The sequence below is a fragment of the Pteropus medius genome, unplaced genomic scaffold (genome assembly GCF_902729225.1).
Source record: "Pteropus medius unplaced genomic scaffold, Ma_sr-lr_union100, whole genome shotgun sequence".
NCBI lineage: Eukaryota > Metazoa > Chordata > Mammalia > Chiroptera > Pteropodidae > Pteropus > Pteropus medius.
The window spans coordinates 85922-94605 of NW_024340692.1; the positions used below are offsets into that span (position 1 = coordinate 85922).

General features: G+C 44.3%; 1 pseudogene; it reads left to right on the top strand.

The window, feature by feature from the left end:
- The first annotated feature begins 1249 nt into the window (after nucleotides 1–1249).
- LOC120603320 (interferon omega-2-like) lies at nucleotides 1250–8369 on the top strand (annotated as a pseudogene).
- The last annotated feature ends 315 nt before the right edge of the window (nucleotides 8370–8684 follow it).

The following is an 8684-nucleotide window of genomic DNA, read 5'->3' on the forward strand; positions in this document are numbered from 1 at the left end:
CACCAGAATTCTAGTTTAGTGTCAGTCATCTTGGAATACTCCATTCTTATCGGTCAAGAAGCCAGGAGGGAATGACTATGGCCCCATCCAGGAACTCTGCGCCATTAACAATGCAGTGGTCACCATCCACTCAGTGGTCTCGAACCCACACACTCTCCTGAGTCTCTTACCTATACACCTTCCTGAGTCTCTTACCTGCCCAAGCAAGCTGGTTCACCTGCCTCAATCTCAAAGATGCCTTCTGCCTCTGGTTATCACCGGCTAGCCAGCTTTTGTTTGCCTTTGAGTGGAAAGACCCACACACCAGGAGAAAGACACAACTTACTTGGACTCGACTGCTACAGGGCTTCAGGAACTCACCCACCCTGTTTGGCGAAGCGCTGGCCACAGATCTTGCTGCCTTCCTCAGAGAGACTGAACTACACTCTACTCCAGTACATAGATAACCTGTTGCTGGCTAGTCCCACCCAAGAAGACTGCTGGAAAGGTATTAGAGTCTTGTTGGCCCTACTCTCTTCCATGGGATACAAGGTATCATGGATGAAGTCTCAAATCTGCAAACAGGAGGTAAGATACCTTGGGTTCATCATCTCAGAAAGACATTGGGCACTTGGACATGAAAGGAAACTGGCCATCTGTTCAATACCTTGGCCAAACACTAAGAAAGGGGTCCATGAATTCCTAGGGGCTGCTAGATGCTGCCAGATCTGGATACCAGATTTCTCTGAAATTGTCAAGCCACTCTACAAGGCCACAGCTGGGTCTGTGGAATGGAGCTCCAAACAAGAAAAGGCCTTCAGAGAAATAGACTTTTGACCAGAGCACCAGCATTAGGACTACCGGATATGACATGGGACTTTAACCTCTTCATACATGAGAAGAATCATACTGCACTGGGGGTCCTCACACAAATAGTCGGGCCATGGCAGTGCCTGATTATATATCTGTCCAAACGGCTCGATCCAGTGGCCGCGGGATGGCCACCATGCCTCCTTGCCTTAGCTGCCACGGTAGTCTTGGTCAGAGAATTGGACAAGCTCATGCTGGGACAGAATGTAAATATAAAGGTTTCCCCATGCTGTTACTGCGTTAATGAATAATCAAGGACATAAGTGGCTGACCAACGCCAGGATAATTCATTATCAGGGACTGCTTTGAGAAAATCCACGTGTCTGCCTTGAGACTGTGCGGACATTGAACTCTGCTACTTTTCTGCCCACTGAAGAAGGACCTCGATTGTGAAGAGGTCATGGATGAAGCCTACTCGAGCAAGCTGGACCTGACTGACATTCCTCTTCAGAACCCAGAACTGGTATTGTTCACTGATGGGAGCAGCTTTATCCATGAAGGACAGCGCAAAGCCAGCTATGCAATACAGATGAGGTAATCAGAGCTGAGGCTCTGCTACAGGGCTGGTCGGCAGAGCGGGCACTCATCCAGGCACTGCAAAAGGGAAATGGGCCAATATCTATACCGACTCAAGGTATGCCTTTGCTACTTTACATGTTGAAGCCATTTATAAAGAGAAGGGACTACTGATGGCAGGAGGAAAAGAAATTAAGAACAAAGAAGAAATTCTTCAACTGTTAGAGGCAGTCTGGAAGACTTCTCAGGTGGCAGTCATTCACTGCAATAGCCACCAGAGAGGAACCAACTCTGTCAGCAGGGGAAACCGACTGGCAGACCAGGCAGCTAAGGAGGCTGCCAACCAATCAACAGCTACAATGGGTCTTGAGCCAGTCTCCAAGTTTCTCAGCCTGAGAATTGCCTCTGTTCCCCAAAATATACAAAGGAAGAACAATGGGCTTTAAATGAAGGGGGAACCTTGAGAAAGGATGGCTGGTGGTAGCTTCCAGAAACCCAAGCTCCCAACCCTATGCACCCAGATTAGGGCTAGGTGTGTAACTTGTGCACTAAACCACCTGGCCAAAGGCCAAAATCCAATCCAGGGTTGCAAACAATTGGGATTATGCCTTTTGAAGACATAGAAGTGTACTTCACTGAGGTCAAGCTCTGCTGGGGCCACCGATATTGCTTGTGTTAGTTTGCACCTATTCTGGATGGGCTGAAGCTTTCTCTACACTCTCTGAAAGGGCACAAGAAGTAGCTAGAACCTTGCTGAGGGAAATTGTCCCAAGATACGGGCTGCCTCTCTCTAAAGGATCTGACAACAGACCTGCCTTTGTGTCTGAGATAATCCAGACCATGTCTGAAGCTCTAGGAATCAAATGGAAGCTCCACACAGCCTACAGGCCACAAAGTTCAGGGAAAGTTGAGTGAATGAACCAGACCCTCAAGACCACTCTAACTAAGCTTTGTCAGGAAATCCAGTTACCATGGATTGACTTGCTGCCTTTGCCTCTACTCCGAGCATGGTGCACCCCAAGTCCTTCTGGCTACTGCCCTTTTGAAACCTTTTATGGGAGACCTCCCCCAGTGATAGGGAAGCTAAAAGTAGACCCTTGACTAATAGCTGACCTAGAAATGTCCCGACACCTTCGGGCCCTAGGGAGGATCCTCCCCCACATCACCCAGGAAACCCTAGAAAGAGCCCTTATCCCCTTAGGAAATTGGGTTGACCCCTATTGGCCAGGAGATGAGGTAGGGATTAAAGATGGGAAGAAGGAGCCACTCCAGACAATCTGGACTGGCCTTCACACTGTTATATTAGCAACTCCCACTGCTTTAAGGTTGCAAGTGTCATCCTGTGGATCCACAACACTCAGGTAAAGAGAGTGTCACCTCTGGAAAAACAGAAGACTTGGTCTGCAGAGCCTCTTCCTTATCAGCTGCTCCAAGTCACGTTCCAGAGGCAGCGGAGATGCACCTGAGATCTTTGGCCCTGCTCTGGCCACCCCCAGAAGCTGGCCGATCTACACATGGCAGAAGCTTGGGGATCAACCACCTAGACTGTCCAGATGTATTGTTATCATCCTTTAGCCCTAACCCCTAGTTATACTTGTCCTGCTGCTTGCTTCAGGGTTGGCCTCAGTAGCACCCGCAGATTGGACCCTGAGTCAAAGAGTCACTTTAGCCCTGACCTATTTAACCTATGTCGGGATCCTCTCGATTCTTGCTTGTTCAGGCAAAACCTCTCTTCAATACATCTATAATCAAGAGGTTGAAGCCTTATAAGAATTTAAAGGGCATGGAAAGGGGGCATTGAAGAGGAATTTTCCACTCAAATGGCTAACCTTGTAATCAGCTCTTTGTTCTGCTTCTGTAGACATGCTTGCTGCATAGGCCGAAAGGCGGAGTGACCTTGAGATCAACTGAAGACTCACCCTCCCCTTTGCTTGTTCTGTCTAGATAACGAATGTATCCCCTTTGCTTGTTCTGTCCAGGAAACAGATGTAAACCCTTTCCTTGTTCTGTCTAGATAAAACATGTATCCCCTTTGCTTGTTCTGTCTAGATAACTAATGCATTACCTTTGGTTGCTAAGCCCTATAAAAGCAAAGTTACCCCTGAGTTCGGGGCCCAGATCTTCAGAGCGCTAACTCTTCTGGGATGGCCGGCATATTAACCTGAGTTCTCCAACTCTCTGAGTGGTGCTTGGTATCTTGCCAGTCTGATTTTTCTACATTTCAATTCCATTCCTACACCCAGATCCTGTCCTTTGACTTCATAATCAGGAGAAAATTCTTTGTCACTTTGTGTAATGACTCCACTAGCATCCCTTGAACCTTGACTCAGTAGTAAGAGAAGCATAGCTTAAAGAAATTTCAGAGGATATGATTGTTGCCAAATGACAGGCCTGCGAAGTATCTGTTTGAGTAGAATCGAGAGGTATTAAGGGCATCTGAACTGTAACTGAACAAGTTCATCAGGAAGTGTGTGCCAGTTGCTCAGTTTGCAGGGATCTCATTTTCAAATTTCTACCTCGGGTTATAGACTCGATCTTTATATAACTTCTGATGGGTTAAAGGGCTCTAATTTGCATATTAAATGATTTTTGTGACTTGCCTTTCTTTGTTTCTCCACCACTTGTAGGGGATCATATAGGAGCAAGAATACAAAGACTTTGGATTCACTTGGCTCTGTCTTTGTGATTGCCTACCACCTTACAAATATGATGACTGCTGCCACTATCTGATGCTCTTTCTTTTTTTCTTTTCATTTCTCTTCTTTCTTTTCTTCTTATCTCTTTCGTCTTTTCTTTTCTTTTTTATTTTTTTACTGTAACTTTACCGTTTTGTTTTTGTTTTTCATTTATACTTTTGGATGCAAAAGTTTATGATTTGGTTCCACATTGTTGCCTTTCTCTAAAAATCTCTACAGCCATGTCCTCTTTCATATCTCAGAGTTACTCAGTATTCGAAAGTGCAGGACTGAGCTGCAGGCTGGATGGCTGGCGGGGTAAGGGGGAGTGAGCTTCAGCTGCCCGAGACCTCTCATGGGTCCCTCAGCACAGGGCAATCTTATACCCCGAGGTGTGAGAAGTGGTCCCCAGTGCCACTGGATGAGCTTTGAGGGATCACAGTGCAGAACCTGCTAAAAGTCACCAAGGTTTTCTAGCATCACCAACCAAAGCATGTGCAGATGTGGTCAAGCCTCCACCCTCCGGCCAGCTGATTCCTCTACGATAGATATCAAGGTCCCTGTGATGTCCAGTCCTGCATAGAAACACAGTGAAAACTGGGAGCTCTTCCCATGCTTCTACACCCTTTCCTTGGGAACAAATCCGGAGCTCATCTGTGCCCCTGTTGAGGCGGTTCTACGTCTGATTCCATGAGGAGGATAAACCCAGACTCATGTTTGCTCAAAGGCAACAGCACACATTTAGAAACAGGAAGGAGATGAAAGTCAGCAGCAGCTTGAGGACTTGGAAGGAGTACAGAGATGTTTATTGTGTGGACTGGAACAGGCAGGCCCTCAGGAGGTAGAAGGATTCCAACGGGCAGCACAGAGTCAGCTGTTTCTCCAGATCATTCCTATTCAGATGGGGAGGAGATCCAAGTGGATTCTCTGAGCATAGAGTTATCCCACCGAGACGTGGCCAATAACAGTGTCCCTGGAGCCGTGACTCTGATACCACAGCACCTGCTGAGTGTTGGAAGGAACTAGGGTTTCTCCAGTGCCAGCTGCAAACTTCTGTTTCCATTGGCAGAAAAATCTACTCCCTCATAACTATTTCAAAGGAAGGGTGTCTACTTTCCTTAGCACTTAAAGCCAGTCATTAGTGACTTATACCACACCCCTGCTGCCATATAAAACAGCAGACAACAGTCCTTTGGCATTTGAAGTGGAACTCAAAACCCTTTACCACCACACCGTCCCCGATCTTCTGATTTCATGCCATGGCCTCTCCATGGATCATAAATACCAGGTCTATTTCAACCCTTCACTTCTTTTAACAAACCCTTCCAGACAAGTCATTCTCTGAAATCTCCTGAAGGTTTTGACCTTGGATTTTAGTACCTTCGGAATAATCCATCCTTCCAAATTTGTGTTTCTTTCCCAACAGTCCAAATGGAGTTCTTGAAAAGATTGCATTAATAGCTTCAAAGATCTTAGGACAGTATCTGGTCCATGGTTAGCATGCAATAAATTTTGGTGTTTTTAAAAATATCATCATCAGTATTTTGCAGGTTAAGAGCAGATTGTTTTCTTAATACCCTCTCTTTAATTCTAGTTGTCTCCAGGCAATCTTTAAATTGCCTGAGTGGATTTCTTAACTAGATAGACTGCAGGCATAGGTTATTATCCACAATCCTGCCAGAGACGGTTGTTAGTGTTCTGGCACCTGGGTTCAGGTTGCCAGTCTTGAGAATTGGTTGATGTAACTCCTCCCTTTTCTTCTCAGATCTGATTTCTTGTGGATAAAATGAAAGAGGAATGGAGTGGCTGGTCTTGCAAAGCAGAAAGCTGGTCATTGAACAGAACGTAGTCTTCTTTGAGCCTCTGGCAGGGGCAACCATTTCCCGATTTTGTGTAATTCCATGCTGGCTTTCATCCTTCCACTCTGCCACAGCACCAGGTTCCCCATCTTTGCTTTGCTAAATTTCGCTAACTTAGACTTTGTCATTTTGTCAGCAGGAAGTTATTTTCCTTCTTTCACTTTTCTGACATTCAGAATTACATTTGTTTTATTTCTTGTCCACAAAAACTGTCCAGTTTTGCTCTCTAGAAAAGTTGAAATGTGAAATAAAAAAATATGAAGTCTTGAAAGTTAGAGAAAAAAATGGTGAAGCCCCTTTGCAATTCTGTTACTTCCCCTTGTTTGCATTAACCTCAGGATGAAACAGAAAGTAATGCCAGATGAGCAAGACAGACTATGCCCTGTGAACCACTATGGAAAAATAAGTTATTAAGGATCTTGTTATTGCATTTATTTAAATTTAAAACAAAATTGCACAAATAAGTAAAAATGAATGCTATTTCTTTTGGACATAATAGCTTGAGCCTCAGTATCCTGCAGTTTGAGCATGATACAGAGGACAAACAAAGCTGCTTAATAGAAATACCAGACTGAAAGAGCAAGTGAAGTTCACTAGTTTCTGTCCTCTAAGTTTCAACAGAGAGATGTCATCATTGAATCTCCTGTGCTCAGCTCAGAAAGTTTGAGCATAACAAATGTTCAAAAATTTAGGTAACGAGTCTTACAATAAAAGCTGTATAGGCAAAATGAAAATTATCTGCCTATTAAAGGTAAAATTATTTCAATTAGATAACTAATTCCCCCGCCTATAGACATGATTAACTTTGCTTTCAGCATTTTGACACTTTGATACCTGGAGTCATGGGTCAGGAGAGGAGGAGGTCACCATTGACAATGAGGGTCCTTTACACAAACACTCCAGGAGGAAGGGCAAAGATGCTGCAAGGTTATTATTTTGTTGACAGTGACACAAACCCTCCACAGCAGGAGAATTCTAGAGTCCTCAGAATGTGGTCTGCCTGCCCTCAGGGAGTAAGTCCAGTAGAGTTTGGGTTGACACTTTGTCACTCCAGAGAAAAAGTGTTACTAGAAGTAGTATTTCCCTCTTGAGTCAGGTAGTGCTGGGAAAATAACATAATCTTGGGATTATAATCTCCACACTTACATGCACCAGAAAAGATACAGGATTCCTGCTGAAGTATCGTCATGGATGAGTAGCAACGCAGACCAGTTACACACGGTGGAAAGAAAAGGCAGCGAATGACATAGTTTTGACCTTGTGGTCCCAGCGAAGCATAACCACATGGACCTTCAAGAATGTGTTTTAGAAGAAAGAGAAACATCCCAGAACCCCATTCACTCATGATCTTCAGCCTCTGCTGTGAATAAAAGAGTAAATGAATCCTAGTGCATGGTTCTAAGAGCTTATTCACTATATATGGTTTGGTACTGAACACACAAACTCATAGGGCTGAGGCAGCCTGTCATCCTATGTAAAGTAAGAAAGGTTAAAGTGCTGCCAAGGTTTGATGCCAAATTGTGTTTAGAACACAGAGAAGACCACTTTTTATGTATTAGAAATGTACATGAGTGTGTGCATGTGTTCATGTAATTACCTACCTACACACACTTCTGACTTTAGGAGAAAAACATTGATTGATAAATATTTATTGGGAGTGACGCATCCAAGTTTCCTGGGAAAATTAAACTTCTATTGCAAAATTAATAGTGTAGATTGATGACATCTTCTTTGACCCCACAGAGAACACATAAATGAAAATAAAAAAGGAAGTAAAAGTGTAGAGAAATGTTTAGAAAATGAAAATTATTGTGTTCCCTATTTAATGGCCGTGCTTAGAAAGAATGTCATCACAGAACCTAGAGTCCAAGGCTCCCCAGACTTGCAGCTCAGACAGGCCAGCAGCACTCTGTGATTCCCCATAACCCACCTGCTCTCTCTACTCACAGCCCTGCTGGTGATTAGCTATAGCCCCGGTGGGTCTCTGGGCTGTAACCTGTCTCAGGACCACATCCAAGTCAACAAGGAGAACATTACGCTTATGCACCAAATGCAGAGAATCAGCTCTTTCCATTGTAGGAAAAACATAAAGGACTTTAGATTCCCCTAGGACATAGATGATGGATGGCAGACAGGTCCAAAAGGCCCAGGCCATCTCTGTCCTCCACAAGATGTTCCAGGAGACCTCCAACATCTTCTGCACAGAGCACTCTGCTGCCTGGAACATAACTCTACTGCACGGGCTCCTCAGTGGACTCTGGAAGACCTGGGCACCTGCTTAGTGCCGCAGATGAAAGAGGCGGAATCTGCCCTGGGAACGGAGGACCCTAAATTGGCCATGAAGAGGTACATCCAGGGCATCTGTCTCTACCTCGAAGAGAAGCAATACAGTAACTGTGCCTGGGAGGTTGTCAGAGTGGAAATCAGGAGAGCCTTCTCTTTATCAACAAAGTTGCTAGAAAGGTTATAAAATCAGGAATTGAGCTGGGGTCACCTTGAACTGATTCTCATTGGTGGTGGTGCCATATCATACTTGTACATATGTCATCAGTCATTTCCAAAGGGTCTTTCTGCTTTAGTCAGAAATTAATGAAGTTAATTTAGCAAATCTTTTGTCAGAGTATTAAGCAAGACTATGTTACAAATTCATCTCCTGGGGCATCAGTCCCTAAGAGGTGCCTGTTTTATGCCTAATTGCTTTTTCTTTCTTTCTTTCTTTCTTTCTTTCTTTCTTTCTTTCTTTCTTTCTTTCTTTCTTTCTTTCTTTCTTTCTTTCTTTCTTTCT